The sequence below is a fragment of the Eulemur rufifrons genome, unplaced genomic scaffold, assembly GCF_041146395.1.
Source record: "Eulemur rufifrons isolate Redbay unplaced genomic scaffold, OSU_ERuf_1 scaffold_260, whole genome shotgun sequence".
NCBI classification, from domain to species: Eukaryota; Metazoa; Chordata; class Mammalia; order Primates; family Lemuridae; genus Eulemur; species Eulemur rufifrons.
Window position 1 is genome coordinate 31,207 of NW_027183042.1, and position 26,034 is coordinate 57,240.

General features: G+C 41.4%; 4 pseudogenes; 1 reads left to right on the top strand and 3 right to left on the bottom strand.

Moving 5' to 3' along the window:
- Positions 1 to 632: 632 nt before the first annotated feature.
- Positions 633 to 5,685, bottom strand: LOC138380044 (olfactory receptor 7A10-like; annotated as a pseudogene).
- Positions 5,686 to 10,963: 5,278 nt separating this feature from the next.
- LOC138380034 (olfactory receptor 7A17-like) lies at positions 10,964 to 11,893 on the bottom strand (annotated as a pseudogene).
- Positions 11,894 to 15,156: 3,263 nt separating this feature from the next.
- LOC138380035 (olfactory receptor 7A17-like) lies at positions 15,157 to 16,084 on the bottom strand (annotated as a pseudogene).
- Positions 16,085 to 19,642: 3,558 nt separating this feature from the next.
- LOC138380043 (zinc finger protein 333-like) lies at positions 19,643 to 23,227 on the top strand (annotated as a pseudogene).
- Positions 23,228 to 26,034: the final 2,807 nt, after the last annotated feature.

The following is a 26,034-nucleotide window of genomic DNA, read 5'->3' on the forward strand; positions in this document are numbered from 1 at the left end:
ATACGACATCTCTATGGTTCTCCTGGAGAGAGTTGGAACCCATTATATTAAGTGAAGTATCCCAAGAATGGAAAAACAAGCATCACATGTACTCACCAGAAAATTGGTTTCCCTGATCATCACCTAAATACAAATCTGGGAATGACACCAATTGGACATCAGACTGAGGTGGGGGGTGGGGGAGGGGATGGGGGTATGCCTACACAATGAGTGCATTGCGCACCGTTTGGGGAGTGGTAACACTTGAAGGTGCTGACTCGGGAAAGGGGGGGTGGGGAAAAAATATGAAACTATTGTTTTTAACTTGCACTGTTCACTTAATAATTTATCATGAATATTTCCCATATTATTTCATATCATTGTACAAGAAATAATGTATACATTATGAGGACATACTGTATCAAAAAAAAAAAAAGGACAAATAAAGGGAACTACATAGACATCAAATGGAGCAGAAATCTTAATGAAGTGAGTTATTAATACTTAAATTGTATAAAGAATTTGAAAGCAAACTCATGGAAATTCCAGAAGACAAATAGAAGAAATAAGTTCTAAATCCACAATTTGATCAGATTTTCTTCATTTCTGGTTGTGCCCTGTTATCACAGGGACTTCTTCAGCTCCAGGACAATTTATGCTTTAATAATCCCCTTCACAAGGAATCTTCTCAGAGCCCTCTTTATGTCATTATTCCTCAGACTGTAGATGAAGGGGTTCAGCATGGGAGTGACCACCGTGTACATCACCGAGGCTGTTGCGCTGGAGTGTGAGTTGTGTGTAGCAGCAGAGCCGAGGTACACCCCTAGGCTTGTGCAGTAAAATAAGGAGACAACCGAGAGGTGAGATGCACAGGTAGAAAATGCTTTATACTTCCCCTGAGCCGAGGAGATTGCACGTATGCAGTAAACTATTCTAGAGTAAGAGTAAAGGATACCAGTGAGGGTCCCACCACCCAGCACCACAGATGCCAGATACATCACCATGTCATTAAAGAAGGGGTCAGAGCAGGCAAGGTGGACCACCTGATTAAGTTCACAGAAAAAGTGGGGGATTTCCAACTCTGCACAGAAGGGCAGGGGCAACACCATTAAGCTTTGTAACAAAGAATTCAGGACACTCAGGATCCAGGACACCAGAACCAGCAGCCCACAGAGCCTGGGGTTCATGATGACCGTGTACTGCAGTGGGTGACAGATGGCCACAAACCGGTCATAGGCCATCATGGTCAGCATAAAGATATCCAACCCTGCAAAGAGGGTGAAAAAGTCCATCTGGGTGATGCAGCCTGCGTAGGATATGACTTTGCTCTGTGTCCGCACATTCACCAGCATCTTTGGGACAGTGGTGGACACAAAACAGATGTCTACAAAGGACAGGTTGGAGAGGAAGAACTACATGGGGGTGTGCAGTTGGGGGTCTGAGACTGTGGCCAGGATCATGAGCAGGTTCCCAAACACAGTGATCAGGAGCATGGAGAGGAACAGCCCACAAAGGATGCGTTGTAATTCTGGGTCCTCTGAAAATCCCAGAAGAAAAAACTCTGAAATTGGTGTATCATTCCTTGGAACCACGTGGTTGACGTGACTGATAAAAAAAAAAAGAGAGAGAGAGAAACAGAACATGGCACAGGCATGCATTACAAACATATCAGAAATGCTCTCCTATATTCTACAGTAAAGGAGTTAATTTCTATTTTTGAAAGTTTATGCTTAAGTTGACAAAGTTGTATGTATTTATTCTGTACAACATATTTTGAAGTATATATACGTGATGTTTTGAAGTATATACACATTATGAAATAGCTAAATCTAGTCAAATAACATCTCCATTACCTTGCTTAGTTACCATTTTTGTTGTGAAAACACTTATCTGCTGTCTTAGCATTTTTCAAGAACAAAATATATCATCATCTATAGTCACCATGTTTGTACATCTTCTGAACTTATTTCTTCTACATAACTATAATATTATATCCTTTGACCAACATCTCTCAAACTCCCTATCCCAACTTCCCCAGGCTCCAGTAACCTCCATTCCCAAGAAGATAATTTCTATATACTGTGTGTGAATCTTGTCCCTGTTAAGGGATCCCTTGACCATCTCTGATTAGGGACTCCTGTCCCACTCTCAACCTTTCCTTGGGGGCATTCATTCTAAAGTTTTAATTAGAAAATCTTTCATGCATGTGAAGAATATAAAGTAAATTTTGACATGTTCCAGGCATTATCTAGACAGTGAGTGAATGGTGCTAGAAAACAACATCCCTACAATTTAGTGACGGAGAATGATAAAAGCAAATAAATAATACCACATACTATTGTCAGATGGTGATGAATACTATGAGGAACAAGAAAGAAGGTAAAATGGAAAGTGTGAAGGGGGGTGCTATTTTTCCTAGGTGTTCTGGGAAGACCAGCAGACAAGGTCACAACTGAGCAGAGACCACAATGAAGGCAGGGCAGGAGGCACCATGTTCCCCGCAGAAGGAAGTCGTGTGTGCGAGACAGAAGAAACAACCAATGAATGACTCTGAGGAATGTACTTCTTTCAGATGTTCAAGGCCAACAAGGAAGCCAGTGTGGCAGGGGAATGAGCAACAGGAGAGACATGACAGAAGCTGTCAGAGGATATTGAGGAGGGAGTGGCCTTGAAGCTGCAGACACAGGGTGTCCCTCTGTCCAGATGTTGTTGTGTTTGTACTTCATTAATTTAGTTGCAAAGGTGTCCCATGGATTGAAATGTGTCCCTATGTATTCACTGGTATAGCCTTGAGTTCTGGCCTTTATATAATATTGTAAGTTACCTTTTGGAATATACTGAGCCAAGGTCTCCATTCTCTGAAACCTGATCTCATCCTAAATTTATGCACACACACACACACACACACACACACACACACAAGCACACAGATCATATACATACAGTGTGCCCTCCTGAGGCTGTGTTCCGCCCATGTTCTTCTCACCTCAGTCACACTGGGCTCCATATCTTTAACCAGAAACGAATGGATGCTAGACAATTTGTCAATTTCCAATTATGTTTCCTGGACAAAATACAGAAATGATACCCAGAAATTCCAGTTTGGAAATCTCCCATATACATGTAACCTTAGAACTCCATTTTGGCATGGAGACTCAGGCAGATCAACTGGTTTTTGTTTTTCACATGCAAAACATATCTTTTAATTTCTCTTGTATTTACCTAGGAATTGAATTACTGGGTCACATAAGTCCTATTTGTTCATAAGAAACTGCTGAACAATTCTCAAAAGTGATTTTATGGGGCAGCCCCTTTCTCATATTTTGTGTGGCATTTTTTCTTGTTTGTTATTCTTGGTCTTTACATTTTGATCTCTTTTTTTTTTTTTAACAAATCCAATAGTTACACTCTAGTCCTGGCTCTGGTCTTCATCTAACATGCAAAGACATCCCTAGATCATACTCTATAAAATCCTGCGCACACCATGGTAATCCTCTCCTTCTGTTTAGGGTATGCGCCTGTGTATGATTTATCCCTGAGAGCATTACATCACACACACAGCTATTGCATTCCATTGTGTTCACCATTAAATCAAAAGTTCCAAACGAACAGGAATTTCACCTGCTTTGATTACTTTGCTATTTTCACAGAGGTACATGAATACGTGTGCATTATATAGAAAACATTAAAACAATGAGAAGTTATGAAATAAAAAGAATGTCAGGGAATAGAGCCCCATTAACTTGATTATTTCAAATGTACTGTATTAAACAAAATTGGATGGGACAAAAATTAATTGAAATATGACAAAATAATAATAATTTAATAATATCAAAATGGATTGATTATATAATTGGCCATAACCTCTACATCAAGTTATAGAATATATAATTATCTCAGAATGCTCTGGCACATAACACATATTCATTGTTTATGGAATGGATCAGGAAACAAGTCTCAGTGTATGCGGATATTTAATACATGACAAGGCTGTATTTCAATTTAGTTGGAAAAGGCTGGATTACTGAATAAACGCTGGCATGAATGTCTATCAGCCTGGAAGATAATTAGGTTCAATCCCTGTCTCACATCTTACAAAAATTATCATATTTAAAGACCTTAGTATAAAAGTAAAGAATACTTGTTACATGAATACGTAGAAAACTACATATGAAATCTACATCATAGGCAAACCATTTTAACTAAGGCAAGAAACAGAAGTATGACTATATATCTATATTTATAAATAGATAAACTAAAAATTTTTGAAATTTTTTATGACCACAAATATACTCTTAAAAATCAATGAGGAAACATTAATCTGCAAAAATCACTTTAAATGGTGATGACTGTAGAAAACTTGGTAAACAATAATAAGCAAAGCAAAATGGTGATCGTATATATGCATCTTTACTCAAACCAGTAATGGTTTAAGACAACAAAAAGAAATCTCATTCAAACCCTTCAGCCTGGGAAAATCTTAAAGAGCTGTCACATTGTGTGGGGTTCAAAGTTTTAAACAGATAGCAAAGGAGGACACTCCAATTTTGCTGGCAGAAATGTGTAGTGCTGCAAAAACTTAAGAAAACAATCTAGACAAAACTATAAGTATTGAAAATACAGATATTCATTAACTGAAGCTTTGTCAATGCCTGTACTACTGAAATTCTTGGTCAGGTCATTTATTGTGATGGGGTCTTTCCTGTGCATTACATTATGTTTCCCAGCATCCCTATTCTCTACCGACCCTTCCCCAGGTTGAAAGCCAAACAAGGCATTGCTCAATATCCCCTGGGGGACAAAATCTCCCCCAGGGGAAATTCACACATCACCTTAGTGAGATGATAAACAGTGATTTACAAATGATGGCCAAAGGTGATGCAACTTCTGGAAATAGATCTAATAAAAAAAGACAAAAGTCATAAATAGGAATGACAGAGGGGTGAAAACAAATGGGAAATATATACATGGCAGTTTATTTAGCCAAATTGTGCAGGAGCACAGTCTACATGTATAAAGCAATGAGGAAAACAAAATATGACTGTTGGATGCATTTGCCTACACAAGATTCATAAACTTTCACAGATTCCCCTCACATACACTGAAACTTGCATGAAAGAACTGGCATATGCCAAATGTGTTGAAACATTCCAGTTCTTGATTTAAAAAATGCAATCAAAACCAGGAATAAAAACACCTAAACCCACCATGCAAAAGCAAAGGATGTGCACAAACTATTTGCAGTAAAGTGTTTCATGTCTGGCAAACACAAATATATTCAGCCACATTAGCAAGGAAACAACTGCAGACTAAAGGCCATTAGTATATGACATTTCACCTACTAAGTAAATTTCCTATTTCATTTGAATACCCAGCATGAAAGAACATACTGCAAAATGTGTGCCTCACAAACTGCTGTTGTCAGGTACTATTTGGAAGGAATTCATTGGTCAGGATCTTTCTCATCAGTATGGAAATGCTCAGATAATGCCCCTTTGTAAAAATGAAAAAATAATTGCCTTTATTTCAGTGTATATTCCTCCACAGCTAATAGCATATTTCTCTTCTCCAATTATTGCAAAGACCCTTGGTCACATGTTCTACTTTTACTGGAACCACCTTAAATGTCCCATGTCCTCTTCCAACTGGGCTTCCCTTACCATTACTTATCAACACTCACACTCTATGGCTGGGTTCAAGGTCCATGCCTGTTTTTAGCATTATAAATAAATACCTGAATCAATTAATTAATCAAGCAGCAATCTCTCTGCTCTAGACTCGGCTGGATTTGCTCTCAGGTGACCTCAGAGACATGGTCACAGCATCCATTCTCCCTGACCCTTTCCTTCAGGACCTCCTGGGTCTTGGACTCACCTTGATGGGTTTTCTGAAAGGAAAGTCTCAGTGTGGAAGTCAGAATTCCTTCCTGGATGGCTGATAATGAAAACTGAAGCTCAGTCCCAAGATAATGGAGCAGGAAAAGGTCAAGCATCAGTACCTGATCCAGATGTAGGACTCCAAGAGGAACAACTACGTCCTATCCAGCCCAGGCCTGTGTATGCTGGGGAACAACAGCAGGGAGGGATATTTCCAGCTTCATATTCTGCTCATTAGACACATTTCCCTCTTGTTATTCCAGCCCTATGCACATCATTTCCCTCTGGGACATAGCTCTGCACCAAAAGGGATATTTTCTCTGCATTCTCTGTTCTCAAGACACCAGATTAAACAGGAAGCAAATACAGTCTTTGTTACTCCTTCTCCATGGACTTGCTTGTTGTCCAGAGACCTAACCTGTTAACACTGAACCCAACCCAGAGTGAAAGTTTTCTCCAAAGTCTAAACTGAGGAACCTGTCCTGACTAGGACCCTTGGATCTCCAAATCACTGACAGGTGCTGGGAATGAAGCCCTTGATATCTCCCGGAAATTGCTCTTCCCCTCTTCACCAAGGGAGTGAACTGTGTTCTCTTGATGGAAAACCATGGGTTCCAAATGCCTTGGCTTCACAGAGGTTTTTCTAAAACAATTAAAAAATTTCATACTTGTAACTCAGGTGGTTATTTAGGAATTTGTTTTATAATTTTCTTTACTTGTGAATTTTCTAAAATGTCTTGGGTCATAATAAATTTCAGAATGTTTGTAACAGGTGATACCTATACAATATCTACATGTTGATTAATATTGGTTATATTCCATGTGTACTTTGTAACAGTGGAAGAATTATAGAGTATTCCTGCTCATTCATGGACTGCACAAAAAGAAAGATCTTAATAAATTAGAAAACCTCCATCGGAGAACTATGTTCACTCAGAAAAATGCAGAAAATGTCATAGTGTGACCAGACGAAGAAAGTATCATTGTTTTATTTTCTGCATAAGCAAAGACTTAGTGGTCATAAAACCTATATTCAACTAAAAGGTATGCTGGCATTGCTTCTTGTACATCACTTCATGCTGTCCCTTCTGCGTACCTTGGAGTCTCTAGTGACTCCAATCTCTTCTCTTACATTCAGAACTCTACACTGAATCTTTCTCCTCAATTTTCTCTCCTCTTTCAAATTCCTACATCTCTGTGGTTTATTTACATTTCAAATGCCACCTACTCCAGTAAAGACTGCCTCAAGAAATACCAGTACCAGGATGGAAAGTCTTAAGAATATGGTAAATAGCAGTTCAATCAAAACAATAACAGTGTATCCAGGAAGATGTCATCAGTAACCTCAGTGAATGGGTATATACACACATAGTGGGTGCACTGCACACCATCTGGGGGATGAACACACTTGGGGCTCTGACTTAGGTGGGGCAAGGGCAATATATGTAACCTAAACATTTGTACCCCCTTAATATGCTGAAATTTAAAAAATTTTTTAAAAATTTAAAAAACCCCGAAACTCTCAAAAATAAAAAAAATAAAAAATGAAAAATAAATAAAATTTGTTTTTCCCAGTTTGGCAGGGAAAATAAGACTACATTCTTTTTTTTTAATTTAAAAAAAATTTTATTGCTTAAAATTGCTTTTGCTACACAGGGTCTTCTCTGGTTCCATACAAAGTGTAAAATTATTTTTTTATGTCTCTGAAAAATGATGTTGGCAATTTAATAGGGATTGCATTGAATCTGTAGATCACTTTGGGTAGTATAGACATTTTAACAATATTGATTCTTCCAATCCACGAGCATGGTATGGTTTTCCACCCATTTACATGTTCTGCGATTTTCTTCCTCAGTGTTTCGTAGTTCTCCCTATAGAGGTCCTTTACCTCTTTAGTTAAATATATTCCTAGGTATTTTATTTTCTTTGTTGCTATTTTGAAGGGTATTGAGTCCTTAATTTGGTTCTCCATTTGACTGTTATTGGCATATATGAATGTCTCTGATATTTATGTATTGATTTTGTATCCTGAGACTTTACTGAATTCATTGATCAATTCCAGGAGTCTCTTGGTTGAATCCTTGGGGTTTTCCAAATATAACATCATATCATCAGCAAAGAGTGAGAGTTTGATCTGTTCTTTCCCTATTTGGACTCCCTTGATTCTGCTCTGTTACCTGATGGCTCTCGCAAGGACTTCCAATAGAAGACTGAAACAGAACCCACATCTTTCACCTCTCACAAAAATCAAATCACGGTGGATAACAGACTTAAACCTTAGGTGCAAAACTATTAGAATTCTAGAAGAAAATGTAGGAAAGACTCTTACAGTCATTGGCCTAGGCAAAGAATTTATGAAGAAGACCCCAAAGGCAATCACAGCAACAACAAAAATAAATGAATGGGACCTGATTAAATTAAAAAGCTTCTGCACGGCCAAAGAAACAGTCACGAGAATAAACAGACAACCTACAGAATGGGGAAAAAATTTCGCATACTACACATCAGAGAAAGGACTGATAACAAGAATCTATTTAGAACTCAGGAAAATCAGTAAGAAAAAATCGAGCAACCCTATCAAAAAGTGGGCAAAGGACATGAATAGAAATTTTTCAAAAGAAGATATAAGAATGGCTAACAAACATGAAAAAATGCTCAACATCCCTAACCATCAGGGAAATGCAAATCAAAACCACAATGAGATTTCACTTAACTCCAGTGAGAATGGCCTTTATCAAAAAGTCCCAAAACAATACATGTTGGCGTGGATGCAGAGAGACAGGAACACTCATACACTGCTGGTGGGACTGCAAACTAGTGCAACCCCTGTGGAAAGCATTATGGAGATACCTTGAACAGATTCAAGTAGACCTACCATTTGATCCAGCAATCCCATTATTGGGCATCTACCCAAGAGAACAAAAGTCATTCTATAAAAAAGACACCTGTACCTGAATGTTTATAGCAGTACAATTCACAATTGTAAAGATGTGGAAACAACCCAAATGCCCATCAATTCATGAGTGGATTAGTAAAATGTGGTATATGTATACCGTGGAGTATTACTCAGCTATAAGGAATAACGGTGATATAAAATCCCTTTTGTTCTCCTGGAGAGAGTTGGAACCCATTCTATTAAGTGAAGTATCCCAAGAATGGAAAAACCAAGCACCACATGTACTCACCAGCAAATTGGTTTCCCTGATCATCACTTTAGTGCACATTTGGGAATAACACCAATTGGGTATTGGACTGAGGTGGGGGGTGGGGAGAGGGGATGGGTGTATACCTACATGATAAGTACGGTGCCCACTGTCTGGGAATGGTCACGCTTGAATGTTCTGACTCAGGGGGATGGGGGTGGGGGGAGGGGATGGGGGTATATCTACATGATGAGTGCGATGTGTACTGTCTGGGGAATGGACATGCTTGAAGCTCTCACTCAGGGGGATGGGCGGGACATGGGCAATATATATAACCTGAACTTTTGTACACCCATAATAAGCTGAAATAAATAATATTAAAAATAGGACACATGAGAGATACTAGCCAACCAAAAAAAAAATTTTAAAAACCCCAAAACTCTGAAAAATAAAAAAAATGAAAAAATGAAAAATAAATAAAATTTGTTTTTCCCATTTTGGCAGGGGAAAAAAAGACTACATTCTTTTTTTTTATTTTTTTTATTTCAGCATATTATGAGGGTACATATATTGCCCTTGCCCCACCCGAGTCAGAGCATCAAGCGTGTCCATCCGCCAGATGGTGTGTACTACATCCACTACGTGTGTATATACCCATCCCCTCCTACCCCCTCCCACCTGCCCAACACCCGATGAATGTTACTACTATATGTGCACTTAAGTGTTGATCAGTTAATACCAATTTGATGGTGAGTACATGTGGTGCTTGTTTACATTCATTACTATTCTGTTACTCAACTTTATTTTAGCATATTGTATAAAAAAGTTACTACTACATGGAAGTTTCTTTCCAGGTAATCAGGGGAGCTTGGAAGAACACGCATGTTTGTACAGGAAAACTTGTGACCCTGAGTCACATGACTGGACAGAAATTCAAACTATCCTGTGAGGAAATCTTTGACATGAAGTTTAAGGAGAGCTCTTAGCACAAGGGAGATTTATGCTAAATGATATTGAACTGGTTCATTCACCACCCATACAGTGATTACAGCAAGACTTAGAAAAAGGGGGTGATGGTTCATTGATAGCAATGGGAGCACTCATACATGTATGCAGAACTGGAAGTTTTCTAGCAGAACTGGAAGATAATTAAATAATAAAACATAGAATTAGCCCACCCACCTTTCACTGCAAAGAACAATCCCTCCTTACACATGAACAGTCTTCCATCCTTCAATGAGTAGATACAAAGAATGAAAAAGAAATATTTTGCATCATCACAAAATGTATTATTTAAAATTTACTACATTTTATTTATATTTGACTCAGACTCTAAGGCCATACTAAAAAAACATTGACTCAAATTTGTCTTGTTATGTAGACGTCCCTTGAAGACATGCAGATGATCAATTTTTGTCAAACTGGTGTGTTAAATGATACATTGTCAGGAAGTACAGTTTAGGGAGTGACATACACAAGAATGATGGACACAAAAATTGGAAAATTGTGGTGTCAGGCTTTTCTTTACTATAAAATTACATAAATGACGTTAGTTGCCAAGTGTAGTCTCTTTTTCCCCCATTGGAGAACATAATATGACACATGACAATTTTTTCAGTAGAAGAAAATGAAAACTTCTCAGCCTATGCATTTAAGAAAAGAATTATTCATAAGAAATACATGTTGCTCCAAAAAATGAATGAAGATTTTTAAGTATTTCTCATCCATGTTTGGGATCACCTTGTAAAAATATAAAAATAGACAAAGAGGAAAACTGTCCAGATATCAAATGGAGCAGAAATCTTAATGAGGTGAATTACTTAATTGTAATCAAAGTCATTTAATTTCCAGGAGATAAAGAAAAGAAACAAGTTCTAAATCCAACCATCTAATCAGATTTTCTTCATTTCTGGCTATGAAGCTTTGACCCTGTTATCACGGGCACTTCTTTAGCCCCAGGAAAATTTATGCTTTAATAATCCCCCTCCCAGGGAATCTTCTCAGAGCCCTGTTTATGCCATTATTCCTCAGGCTGTAGATGAAGGGGTTCAGCATGGGAGTGACCACCGTGTACATCACCGAGGCTGTTGCGCTGGAGTGTGAGTTGTGTGTAGCAGCAGAACTCAAGTACACCCCTAGGCTTGTGCAGTAAAATAGAGAGACAACCGCGAGGTGAGATGCACAGGTGGAAAATGCTTTACACTTCGCCTGAGCTGAGGAGAGTGCACGTGTGGAGGAAACTATCTGAGAGTAAGAGTAAAGGATCCCAGCAAGAGGAAAAACAGCCAGCACCACAGCTGCAATATGTATCACCACGTCATGAACAGAGGTGTCAGAACAGGCAAGGTGGAGTATCTAAGTTCACAGAAAAAGTGACGGATTTCCAAGTTTGTACAGGACAGCCACAGCGCCATTACACTTTGTAACAAGGAATTCAGGCCACTTATGATCCAGGAAGCCAGAACCAGCAGTTCACAGAGCCTGGGGTTCATGATGACCGTGTAGTGCAGGGGATGACAGATGGCCACACACCGGTCATAGGCCATCACCGTCAGGAGGAAGATGTCTAACTCTGCAAAGATTATGGAAAAGTGCATCTGGGTGACACAGCCTGCATAGGATATGACTGCTGTGTGTCTTGATGTTCACCAGCATCTTTGGGACCATGGTAGAGACAAAACAGATGTCTACAAAGGACAGGTTGGAGAGGAAGAAGTACATGGGGGCATGGAGGTGGAAGTCTGAAATTGTGGCCAGGAAAATGAGCATGTTCCCGAGAACCGTGACCAAGTACATGGAAAGGAACAGCCCAAAGAGGATAGGCTGCAATTCTGGTTCCTCTGAAAGTCCCAGAAGAAGAAACTCTGAAATTCTTGTACCATTTCCTAGCTCCATGTTGTGGAGGTAACTACCGGGAAAGAGAAAAATAATGTGACTCATTTTCACTCAAGACGTTAACACTCACATAGTTGAAATGTTACAAAATATTTTTGTAGTTGATAATGAATTTCTATATTTTGTGTATTTAACTTATTTTCTATCTGTTTCCCCAAGAACTGTTTCTTTATTTTTCTTTTTATTTTATTCTTTTTAATTCAGGATATCATGGGGGTACAAACATTTTGTTATATAAAATGCATTTGCCCCACCCAAGCCAGGGCTACAAGCGTGTCCCTACCAGATACAATGCGTTCTGGTTCCATTAGTTGTGGGTTTACCCCACTCCCACCCACCCCACCTGACAGGCACCCAGTGAGTATTACCACCATGAGGTCGTATATCTCCAGTTTAATGAGAAATTCTTTCACACATTTGAGTTGTACAGAGTGTCAGCCATATTCCAGGCACTGTTTAGGTAATGAACATAGCTTGCTTACAATTCAGTTTGATGGAGAAAGAATATGAGCTGATCAAGAAATAATCATGTGACATGTTAAATGGTTATAACGTCTTAGAAGACAATGAAAGCAAATATAAAAGAGAGCGGATAGGGAGTACTATTCTTTTGTGTGTGTCTAGGCAAGACCAGCAGACAAGGTGACATTTGAACAGAGACCTCCAGGAAGAGAGGGTGGGACCCCTGAGGATATCTGGGGACAGGTGTGCCCGGCAGAGGGAATGATTAATGCACAAGCCCTGAGGAAGGTGTTTGTTTTGTAAAACCAAGGCTCAGAAAGAAGCATGTGTCACGAGGCAAACAAGCAAGAGTGACAGTGATGAGAGATGGTGTTGGGGGGTGTTGGAGAATGGGATGGCTTCCTCCCTACTGCTGAAACTTTGAGACTCCGAGAGTCCCTCATTCGCGTGTTGCTCAAAGCTCTCTAAATTCACGTAGCCCTCTAAGGATGAAGACAGAGCAGCGAATTCCAGTTGGTAATCTTCTCATGGACATGTTGACTTGGGATTTCATTTTTATAGGACATTTTTGTGCTCTATATTTAACAAAACATAAAAACGCTCCTGAATAAACAGAGAGAAAAGAGTCAAATGGGCATGATTGGATAGGAGTGGCAGGGGGAAGATCTGGTATACACACATGGTCTAGGAGAGGTTGGGATGAAGAAATCTTCCTTGGTTCTGCCAGGATTGCAATCCTGGTTAAACACCCTTGATGCTCAGAATAATTAATCAAGAATAAGGAGTGCCAGCCTGAGCAAGAGCGAGACCCCACCTCTACTAAAAATAGAAAGAAATTATATGGACAGCTAAAAATATATATAGAAAAAATTAGTCGGGCATGGTGGCGCGTGCCTGTAGTCCCAGCTACTTGGGAGGCTGAGGCAGGAGGATTGCTTGAGCCCAGGAGTTTGAGGTTGCTGTGAGCTAGGCTGACGCCACGGCACTCACTGTAGCCTGGGCAACAGAGTGAGACTCTGTCTCAAAAAAAAAAAAAAAAAAAGAATAAGGAGTGGTATCTCTATAGTCTCAAGACACTTTATAGATTGAACATTCTAAGAGAAAAAATGAGCAAAGAAAATAAATCCACAATCCAACAAATGAAATATAGAACAAATTACAACAAAAGTGGGGGTTTTCAAAGAAGCAACAGTAAAAGATTTTTCTAAATGATAGTAAATGCAAAACATTTGAAATCAGAAAAAAACAGGTTTGGCATCTCATATCTACCATGTACCAGCTGTTTTAACTTGGAAAGTCAACAAAACCACTCTAAATGATGTATATTATTTTGTTTTTATGGATACATAATATTTGTAAATATTAAAGGGGTACATGTGATATTTTGATATAAGTATACAATGTGTAATGATCATATCTGGATAATGAGGATATTTATCACCTCAAACATTTATCATTTATTTGTGTTGGAAACATTTCATATCTTCTCTTCATGCTCTGTTGAAATATACACTAAATTATTGTTAACTATACTTTCCCTATTGTGCTCTGAAACAATCTTATTCCTATTAATGGTATTTTTGTAGTAATTAACCAACCTGTCTCCATCCTTCTGTCCCCACTACACTTTCCAGCCTCTTGTAACCACCATTCTATTCACTACCTCCATGATATCAGCTTTATTAGCTTTCACATATGAGTGAGAACATGTGACATTTTTCTTTGTGTCTGGCTTGTTTCACTCAACATAGACACTTCCAGTTTCATCCCTGTTGCTACAAATGACAGAATCTCTAAATATTAATATTGTTTCCTCTATAGTGGTACAGCAGTATCCATCTTCCTGAGGTGGTCAACAGACTAAATTAAAATTTTAAAGCAATTTCCAATAGTTCTTCTTAGTAAATGAATGGTTATCATTGGTGATGAGACAGAGTTCATCTTTTTCCTTCTCCGTCTCAAACAGTTCCATTCCTTTCTCACCTCTCGGTTCCCATTTCTACAGCGTCCTTTCAGTTCCTTGTCTTCTGTCCTAGCCTTCCCGCTGGCAGCCCTCTATTCTAACATTGTCATTGAACCAGAGAAATCCATGTTTTAAAGCAGATCATTTAATGTCCCCCTTAATGCCCTCCCCATCCTGCGATTCCTCAGTGGAGAATGAAGCTGAAATCCTACATCTTCAGATACAAGGTTCCACTCTCTGTGAAGACTTTCCCACTGCCGCCCACATTAACCTCCCCCAAATCGAACTTGTCTTTCAGCTTTAACCAGAAACCAGTATATGAGACAGATAGGAATTTCCAACTTGTTTCTGACCATAGTTTTGAATAACGTCAGGAGAGAAGGAAAATGACAGAGGACAAAAGAGTTGGATATCGGAGAGCAGAAAGCATTAAGAGAGAATGGCATGAATTCAATAAAGAAATTCAGATCAAACAGACTGAAACTCCAGGACATAAATAAAGGTGCAAAGTCTGCTTCAATGATCTGACAATTGAATCACAATTTATTTTATTTATTTTTTATTTCAGCATATTATGGGGGTACAAATGTTTAGGTTACGTATATTGCCCTTGCCCATCCCCCGAGTCAGAGCTTCAAGTGTGCACATGCCCCAGCTGGTGAGCATCACACTCATTGTGTATATATATATACCCATCCCCTCCTACCGCCTCTCATCTGCCCTGCAACTGATGAATGTTATTCCTATATGTGCACTTAGGTGTTGTTGAATCACAATTTCTGGCTCTGAGATGAAGAGCTCTGAAATCACATGCAAAACTTGAACAATGGCCCTTTCATTACACCCCACTGAGGAATCTTCTCAGAGCCCTCCTTATGTCTTTCTTCCGCAGACTGTAGACGAAGAGGTTCAGCATGGAAGTGACCACCGTGTACACCACCAAGGCTATTGCACGGGAGCACGAATTCTGGGTAGCAGCAGAGCCGAGGTACACCCCGAGGCTTGTGCAGGAAAATAAGGAGACAACTGAGAGGTGAGATGCACAGGTTGAAAATGCTTTACACTTCCCCTGAGCCGAGGAGATTGCACGTGTGGAGCAAACTATTCTGCAGTAAGAAAGAATAAAGAGTCCCAGCCAGGGAACCACCACCAGCACCACAGACATCAGATACATCACCATGTCATTAAAGAAGGTTTCAGAACAGGCAAGGTGGACACCTGATTAAGTTCACAGAAAAAGCGAGGATTTCCAAGTGTCTACAAAAGGACAGTGACAACACCACTAAGCTTTGTAACAAGGAATTCAGGTCACTCAAGATCCAGGGCACCACAACCAGCAGCCCACAGAGCCTGGGGTTCATGATGACCGTGTACTGCAGTGGGTGACAGATGGCCACAAACCGGTCATAGGCCATCATGATCAGCATAAAGATATCCAACCCTGCAAAGAGTATGAAAAAGTCCATCTGGGTGATGCAGCCTGCGTAGGATATGACTTTGCTCTGTGTCTGCACATTCACCAGCATCTTTGGGACAGTGGTGGAACCAAAACAGATGTCTGCAAAGGACAGGTTGGAGAGGAAGAAGTACATGGGGCTGTGCAGGTGGGAGTCTGAGACTGAGGCCAGGATGATGAGCAGGTTCCCAAGCACAGTGATCAGGTGCATGGACAGGAACAGCCCAAAGAGGACGGGCTGCAGTTCTGGGTCCTCTGAAAATCCCAGAAGAAGAAATTCTGAAATTCATGTGTCATTGTCTCCTTCCATCTTGTTGACATGACTGATAGGAAGAGAATGAGAACATGACACAGGCATGCATTACAAACCTATCAGAACTCCCATATCACTCTCAGCCTTTCCTTGAGGGCATGTATTCTAAAGTTTTAATTAGAAAATGCTTCATGCATTTAAAGAATACAAAGTGAATTTTGACATGTGCTAGGCATTTCCTAGAGTAGATGGTGCTAGAAAACAAAAGTCCCTGCAATCTAATGTCAGAGAAAAGGAAAAGCACATGAAAGAAATATCACATACTATGTCAGATGGTGACAAATCCTATGAAGAACAAGAAAGAAGGTAACAAGGAAACTGTGAGTGGTGGTGTTATTGAGCAGGGACCACAGGGACAGGGTGTGAGGCACCATGTTCCCTGCAGAAGGAAGTCGTGTGTGCGAGGAAGAAGAAATGACCAGTGAAAGGCCCTGAAGAATGTGCTTCTTTCAGATGTTCAAGGCCAACAAGGAAGCCAGTGTGGCAGGGGAAAGAATAAGAGGAGAGTGATGAGAGAAGGTGTCAGAGGATGTTGAGGAAGCAGGTGGTCCTATAGCTAATGAAACGTGCAGACACAAGAAGCCCCTCTATCCAGATGTTGTTGCATTTGCACTTCATTAATTTAGTTGCAAAAGTGTCCCATGGATTGAAATGCGTCCCCTGTATGTTCCCTGCTGTAGCCTTGAGTTCTGGCCTTTATATAATATTGTAAGTTTCCTTTCACAATATACTGAGCCAAGGTTTCCATTTTCTGAAACCTGCTCTCACCCTAACAGTATGCACACACACACACACACACACACACAAGTACACAGACCATATGCACACACGCAGTATAGTGTGACCTCCTCAGGCTGTGTTCCGCCCATGTTCTTCTCACCTCAGTCAAACTGGGCTCCATATCTGCATCCGGAAATGAATGGATTCCAGGCAAGTGGTCAATATCACATTATGTCTCCTGGACTAAATACAGAAATGATACCCAGAAATTCCAGTTTGAAAATCTCCCAGACACATGTAACCCTAAGACTCCATTTTCGTAGGGCCAGTTTCTGCCTTGCAATTAAAGAAATATATATATATTTCTAAATCTGTCCAATAAACAGAGAAAGAGGAATTAATTTGACCTGAAAGGGGAAAAAGATCTAATAAGCTAAGGGGATCCCTGAGAGACAATAAGGAAGAAAAAACTTCCTAGTTTTGGAGAATTCCCAGCTCCTTGGTATCCCCTTGATGCTCAGCAAAAATAATGAAATACAAGGAAAAATCTACAAAGTGACAAACACAAGACAAGTGTCTTGTCTGCGTCAAGACACTTACAGATAGAGAACAACAATGGAAAAAATGGGCATATAGTACAAATCAATAATGTAAAAAAGGAAATATACAAGGAACTGCTAAGTTTGGACACTTTTAGGTGAAACAGTAGAGGGGTTTTTATTTTTTTCTGCCTACTGTAAGTTTATTGGACATACTGATTTTTTTTTTTTTTTAGACAGGGTCTCACTCTGTCACCCAGGCTAGAGTGCAGTGGTGTCATCATAGCTCACTGTAACCTCAAATTCCTGGGCTTAAGCGATCCTCCTGCTTCAGCCTCCCGAGTAGCTGGAAGTACAGGCACTCACCACAATGTTTGGCTAATGTTTAAAACTTTTTTGTAGAGATGGGGTCCTGCTATGTTGCTCGGGCTGGTCAATTGGTTTTTGTATTTTATATGGTCTGCTAGCAGATGAGGCAGCCCCTTTCTCATATTTCTTGAGTGGCATTTTTGCTTCCGTTATTTTTGATCTTTACATTTTTATTTCTTTTTTTTTTTGACAAATCCAATGGTCACACTCTAGTCCTGGTTCTGGTCTTCATCTCACATGCAAAGGCTTCCCTAGACCACACTCTCTAAAATCCTGCGCACACCGTGATAATCCTCTCCTTCTGCCCAGAATAAACTCCTGTGTATGATTCATCCCTGAGGGCGTTACATCACACACACACTGATTGCACTGTATTGTGCTCACCATTGTATGAAAGATCCAGACAAGCAGGACTTTCACCTGCTTTGATTACATTTTTATTTTTTAAATTTCCACGTACTAATGTGGTACCAATGGTTTAGGTTACATCGATCACTTTTGTAATGCGTAAGTTCCAGCTATAGGTGTGCCCATCACCCAAATAACACACACATTAAAAACCAGACAAAAAGGTAAATAAAAAGATGTCTACATCTGACACCATGGTCAGTTAAACAAACAAGCACAGGAACAAGCCTTCCCAAGTATCGCTCCCAAACAAACACTTGTCACTGTTGGAGAACATGGGTGGTGGCTGGTCCAGCCTTGGGCTGCCTTGGGCCACCTTGGGCCACGCTCTCTCTGTTCTGGCTCTGAGCACTCACCTTTGGGCTTCTGAGCCACAGCTCCAGACAAGCTCAGCAGAAAGCAGAGTCCTGGAACCGAAGGGAAGCAGAAGGCAGAGACATGAAACAACCAAGGAAAAATACCAGGAAATTTCCCAAGGGCTGTGTATTGGTTGAGTTTGAAAATGACGATTGAATTTACTATAAATGGACTGGGTTTTAAATGAGCTTTTAAAAAATGAGGTTCAAAGCCACATTTCCCAAGAAGTGGGGAAAAGCTAATTCTAGAAGACAGATAACATTTTAGTTTTAGCGGCAAGATGTTTGTTTTCTTCCAATTTGCCTTCTAGGAAGAGTAATAAACTTTGTTTCTTCAAAATGTCATCCACTCCTGAGTTTGGAATGACAGGAAGTCATTCTTAGATTCAGGCTGCATGTCGCTCTGCAGGATGTCTTTGGTGAGCCTGCGGGCTGGGCTCTTGCTTTGGTTGTGGGCCAGGTTTAAGTACTGAGGGGAAAGTCTCCATCAGGAGGGAGAGGTGAGGGTGCAGGGGGACCAGGGGTGACCAAGGAGTCACTCGCCTGTCTGTCCTCGGCCAGAGGGAGGATGCCTGGTGTGGGGGCAGGGGGGCAGTTGAGATTTGAAGGCAGGTGGGAAGGACGTTTCCTTTTTAGGCAGAATCACAGGGTGGTACTGGGTCATCTGTTCCCTACTTGTGGTGAGTTCTGGGGTGATGCCAGCCATGTGGGGTAGGGGGCGGAGGAAGGGGCCGGCAGCTGGGGAGGAAGAGTTGTCCCAAGGCTGAGACAGGGGAACGGTGGGTGCCACGGGAGCTCTGGAGTCTCCTGGTGACATGAGACTGCAGCTCTTGGAATATGGATATGGAGGGATGCGTGTGTGTGTGTGTGTGTGTGTGTGTCTTTCTCTTTGTGTGTCTGGCTGTGTGTGTTTGTGTGCTGGTCTGTGTGTATGTCTGTGTGTGCATGTGTGTGCGTGGTGTGTCTGTGTGTGCATGTCTGTGTGTACATGTGTGTGTACAAGTGTAAGAGCATGTGTTTGCGTCTCTGCATGTGTGTTCCACCATAACCGTGTGTGGGTGCACACACGTGGTCACTCACAGGGCGGGCAGCCTCTGGGCCTGTGAGTGGCTCCCTGGGCTGGGCACTGACCCTCGCACCTCTTCTCTTCTCCACTAGCTCTGCCTGCAGCGGGCCCCGCCTGGCTCCAGGAGGACAGAGCACAGGAAGAAGCCGTGGCTCCTAGGGTTGCTGACCACCTGTTCACAGGTAAGTAAAAAACCCTTCTGCTGTGCCCAAAGGCTGGACTTGCTGCCTTCCCGTGACCTGCCTGGACTCTCTTGACCCTCTGGGCCTCTTGCAGCCAGTGGGAAGCAGCCTGGACGACAATCCCACCCCCTCATTCAGACCCCTCCCCAGGCTGTTGAGAGCTAGGAGGGAAAACAAAGCAAGAATGTGAGCTGTCCTTCTTTCGTGGTCTTCACGGTCTTGCTGAGCAAAGAGTTCAGTCATTTGCCAGATAATTCTCTCCTGCCTGCAATGTGCTCAGGTCTGCTGGACCCTGGAGCGAGAGGGGTATAAATCTGCAAGGACTTCCTGACTGGTTGTCAGCAGATAAGTCCTTTCGTGAAGTGGAAGCCTTTTGACGTTAGTTATAGCCTCTTGCTGCCGTCACTCAGGGAGCGGAGACTAGAGAGAGAAGAGTTCTCTTTCTGAAGCCTGAGCCAGGGGGCAGATTCTGGAGGACCTCAGAAGCCTGTCTGAAAATGCTCTGCACGGGTCCTCCCTTCCCCAGGCCTGCTGGTCTCCAGCGTCCTCTTGAGTCTTGGTGGTGGTGGTGCCTGGCTGAGCCGGGATGGGTGTGTGTTTTGGGAACCAGTCACCTTCGCAGATGTGGCTGTGGTGTTCACCCCAGAAGAATGGGTGTTCCTGGACTCTGCTCAGAGGAGCCTGCACAGAGACGGGATGCGGGAGAACTACAGGAACCTGGCCTCCGTGGGTAGGGCTGGCCTCGTCGCTGCATCCACACACTCATACAGCAGCCATGGGTCCCAGAAACTGTGCAGGTTTGGGAAGCCAAGGGGTGGAAAGACAGATAAGTCCCACACTCACGATGCCTGCAGTCTGGTGGCCTTTCCATGGAAATGAAGATCTGTCTGCCGCACTCTGTCCATGGTTAAAAGCATCTGGGCTTCTCAAATATATTCCTGAGGTAGGCCCTGGCCTTTTGGGACTAGGGAGGCCTAATACCCTCTGGGACTCAGTGAGGGAACTTGTATTTAGTTCCTTAGTGAAATAGCTTTGCTGTCTCCATCAGAATTCAGGCAGGCTCATTTTGCTACTCCCGTCTCCAGAGCCCCTAAAGACTTTAGAATATCGGCCCCAGTGTCATGGCGGCATGAAGTCCACCCACACTGTGCATCTTTTCCTACAAGCAGGAGATCAATTCTGCAAACCCTGTACATTGTCCCATTTGGAGCAAAGAGAAGAGCTGTGGACCAAGGAGAGAAGAGATATCTCAGATACGTGTCCGGGTGAGTACCAGGTGGATCAGGTGAGCACCAGCTCTGGTCAGTGAGAAGAGCATTAGATTGGGAAATTATCAATCAGGGAAACATTTTCAATGCCCTTGACTGAGAAGTCTGGTTGAACGCCCTTAGTCAATTCGATCTTCTTTCCTCTTTCCCTTTCCTTTTAATCTCTTATATTTTACTCTGATTGCATAGAAAGATTTGTCCTACCTCCTCTTCATCTTTAAATTTCCACGTGTATATTTTATCCACTTCCTCCCCACTGTACATTCTTGCAAATGATTTTACTTTATATTAGTCACAATCTTCATAGAATCCTTTCTCAGTAAATTATGTGCTATTTTCACCCTTCATTCCTATAATTACATAATGCCTCACATAGCCAAATGCCTTAAAATTTTCCTTCCCTCTTTGATACGTTCCTACACTTTGCAATTTTTTCCCCATATTTAGGATAAATATTTAAAAAGAAATAATTTGTATGTGCCTTGCTTACTTTTTTAGTCACCTTGGTCCCACAGTTTCTTTCTCTGTGTCCTTAATTATTTCCCCTAACTCATTTCAGAACCTCAGCTTCAACCCAGAGAGTCAATTCCTGGTGAAGATATTTTTGTGGAGATTCGGTCCTTTGGCATGAAAAGGGTAAGGTTCACCAGGGATTATTCTTGGTCCTCCATGGTATGAAGAGTCTGGGGTGCTGTAGGTTAGACAAGCAACACAATAGCTGACATTTGAGGCAATTGGTGCCTGCCCGGGAGAAGCAATTTCTTGGGAGAGAGTTGGTGAATCATGAATTGGCAGAAAATTCTAAATGTAGATCAAGACTTGTGTTTTCATAGAGTTCCCATAAGTAACTATTTTCACAAATGTGACACAGATACTTAGTGTTTAAAACTTAATTTAGTCTTAAACAATTCAGAAAAACTCTGCATCTAAAAAGCCCATGAAAGTAATGAAAAGATGGCTCTTTGTACCAGAGCATCCACCCTGTTCCATTCTCTGGGGTAGAAATGGTACAGATTCACTAAAATGGTAAAAGTGGTAGATATAGAAATGTCTGTCTCTTACATTCAGTTCGCATGGGGAAGAATATCTGTGAATGCAATAAAGTCTTTGGTCTTCACATTTTCCTTAATTGATGGGAGCAACCTCAGCCTGGAGAAAAACTGTAGATATAATGAACCTGAGAAATGTTTTAACAGCATCAAACTACTTTTCCAGCACCAGAGACTTCATGTGGGAGAGGCCCCCTATGAATGTCAAGAGAGTGGAAATTCCTTCTTCCAGAGCACTCACTTAATCATGCCTGAGAAAATCCATAATGGGAATAAAACCTATGCATGTAACCAATGTGAAAAATCCTTCAGATACAGCTCTGACCTCATCAGGCAAGAGAAGACTCATAGCACAGAGAAGTGCTTTGAATGTCAAGAATGTGGGCAAGCCTTCAAGTATTCCTCAAACCTGCGGCAACACTTGAGAACCCATACTGGAGAGAAGCCCTTCAAATGTAGCCAGTGTGGGAAAACCTTCATGAGGAACTTTAACCTGATTTTGCACCAGAGAAATCACACAGGAGAGAGGCCCTGTGAGTGTAAGGATTGCAGAAAGGCGTTCAATCAGCCATCATCCCTCAGGAGCCATGTGAGAACTCACATGGGAGAGAAGCCCTTCAAGTGCAGCCAGTGTGGGAAAGCCTTCAGGGAACACTCGTCACTGAAGACTCACCTGCGTACCCATACCAAAAAGAAACCGTATGAATGCCACCAGTGAGGCAAGCCCTTCTGGACAACCACTCACCTGAATGTGCATAAGAGGATACACACAGGGGAGAAACTGTACGAGTGTGGGACTTGTGGTCAGGTCTTGAGTCGTCTCTCAACCCTGAAGAGTCACATGCGAACTCACACTGGAGAGAAGCCCTACGCATGCCAGGAATGCAGGCAAGCCTTTAGCGAGCCCTCCTCCCTCAGAAAACATGCGAGGACTCACAGTGGCCAGAAGCCATATGCGTGCCAGGAATGTGGGCAAACATTTGGTCAGTCTTCACACCTCATCATGCACGTGAGAACACACACTGCGGGGAGACTCAATCAGTGTAATCAGTGTGATAAAGCCTTCAGACACAGCTCCTCACTCACTGTGCACAAAAGGACCCACATGGGGAGAGAGAACATTAGGAATGGTGGCCTGCCTTTATCAGTGTCTGATTCCTATGGTGGTCCCCTTGCTAATTAACTTCCAGTTTGTAGAAATATAAACATTTGGGGCTACCACTGTTCCTCATAATGCTCCTTTAGCAGCATCCTATGTTTTGATGTATAATGTTTTCATTTTGGTTTAATCCTAAGTATTGTCTTAACTTTGATTATCACTTTTTCTTTGACCCATGCATTATTTGGAATTAGATTTTTCAATATCAGTACGTGGATATATTTTCAGAGAGGCATAATGACATAGTGAAATGCATACATTTAAGCATACTGTTGGATGAATTGGACAGATGTATACATATATGTAACCAATACCCCATTCCAGATATAGAATGTTTCTGTCATTCTGGAAGGTTCCTGCATGTTATATGGCTGTTTCTTAGTTGCCTTTCTGTTTTTGGTTTCTAATTTAATTACATGGTGAGCAGAATATGTAGCCCTTGTGTTATTGGATCTTAGGTATTTGTTGACTTTGCTGTTAGGTCTGCTGTGGCTTATCCTGCTAGTTACCAACCAAATTGCCTCTTCTCCCTTAGAACAGAACCTGGGTTTTTTGTTCAGGTTGGTAATGTGGACTATTCAAACACCTCCATCTCCCACCCCTTCTTGTAGCAAGGGCAGGAGGCCATGTTCTCCAGTCCTGGCAAGCCTAAATATGGGAATTCCCTGGGTGTGCCTCCACGGAAAGACGCTGCACAGAAATAGATTCATTTAGCCAGATCTCTTCTTGCCTTTTCAACAAGCAGACATGATGTGCAAAGCCAGAGAAACCATCCTGTGGCCAGGAGAGTAAAAGCCACAGGCTAAGGAGGGTGTGGCCAGAAATCACAACCATCCTGGTTCCCTAACCTAAAAAATAGTTAGAATATATTTGTAGAGTTGGCATCTTTGTGTAACTGCACCAGCCCTGGACTATTTACTTCTGGACGTCCCGTTATATGAAAAAAACGCATTTCTTATTGGTACTAGACCTTATTTTTGGGAGGGGGTGGGTTTATTTCAGCCAAATGCAATCCCTGATGCACTTAGCATATGCCAATTTTTAATAAATGCTTTGTGGGTGGTTGAAATCAGGGTATGGTATGTCCACTAGGTCAAGTATATTGTTTGTGTTTACACACCATCGACCCATTTATAACTATTGATCTCTGACATATCATTATTGAGAGAGAGAGATATTAAACTTTCCCATCATGACTGGATTGTCAAATGAAGAGATTTTGACACTGGATACATTTCCAGCACATTGGTACTTTATTCTTTTAAAGTAACCATCTTTTCCCTAATGATGAGCCTTCAACCATTCATCACAGTGATAGCAAATACTTACTTAGAGCTTACTGTTAACAGATAGTAGCCACTGCCTAAAGCTTAGCATCCTTTAATTTCATCATCGCAGTGACACTTTGTGGTAGGTACTGTTGTCATCCCCAATTCACAGACGAGGAAGCTGAAGCAAGTTAAGTTGAGTTATTCCGGGTCACCCGAGTGGCAAGTGGCTCTCTCCACAATGCTGTCAAAAAGATGAAAAATGGCAAATGTTGGCAAGGATGTGGAGAAAAGGGAAACTTTGTATACTGTTGATGAGAATGTAATTAGCCCAGCTATTGTGGAAAATGGTATGGAAGTTCCACAAAATCTTAAAATGTGGCATTGACTTTGAAATTAAGCAGCAAGAAAGCAGCTGAAAGGGGGTAAGGAAAGTGCTACTAGAGGTTAGGCAAAGGTTCTGTGGTGGGGAAGCCGTTGGTAAGAATGCTGTCGATGGTAACTTGGGAGAGAGAATGTGTACTTAATGAACTTGAGGAGGGCGGCTTTCTCCCGTCTCCGCTTTGCCCCCAGTGTTTGTCATGAGCACCTGGTGTTGTCCAAGGAAAAAAACCTGTGAGAGGGTGAGAACTCCCCTTACATCTGAGCCTCAGATTTCTTCCCCTTCATACCAGCCCACACTTGGATTTTAGTAGTTTGTTAAAAATTTTAGCAGAAATTTTACGTCTCGTCTAGTGGCTCTGCTTCAGGGGAGCCGCTACAGCTTTTCTCTTAGATTCCAGGCTAGTAGGTTGTGTGCAACCTCAGCTCACCGATGGGTTTAAGAAAGGTTATGTTTTTGTCAATTATTCAGCTTTTTCCTGTTGCGAGATGATAGCAATGCCTAGTAGGTTTCTACATCCAAGAAACCACACTTCCTAAATCACGCTGCTTTCCTCCCTATATCACACTGCTTTTTGGAATTGTTGACTGGACTTTATCTTCATCTTTTCTGTAAGTTCTCTGAGATCAGAGAGTTGAAGTTGTTCAATCTGACTTCCTTTAAGCCTAGCACTGTGCTGGGAAGAAAACAAGCACATTGTACGGCAAGCATGAGGGGTGTTCTAAAATAACAGAGAGATAACTCCACCCTTAGGAACATTAATAAAGTTACTTAAACAACTAATATGAGATACTTTACCAATTCACTATCTTGCCTGTCTGTGTACAATTAACCAGTTACATGTACTTGTAGACACAAGAATCCTGGGTGCTCAAGGGTTCACTTTTGTAAATTACCACTGAGGCTAAAAGAAAGGGACAAAAGAAAGCCTCCTGTCTCACTGGGGTATGGCATAGTACAAGTTGCTAATTTATGGTCCTTTGATGGGCAAGAAACTATGCTGAGGTCACTTATCTAAAATAGGCCCAGATTTAAATGGAGAATTCTTCCCTAGTCTAAATGGAATATATTTTAATTCAAAGTCAGGTAGGGGTCACATAAGTAAAAGCTACCTACAGCCTTACATCAACAATATTAGTAATAACGGTAAGAACTGTACTCAGAGTACTTTCAGGTATCGA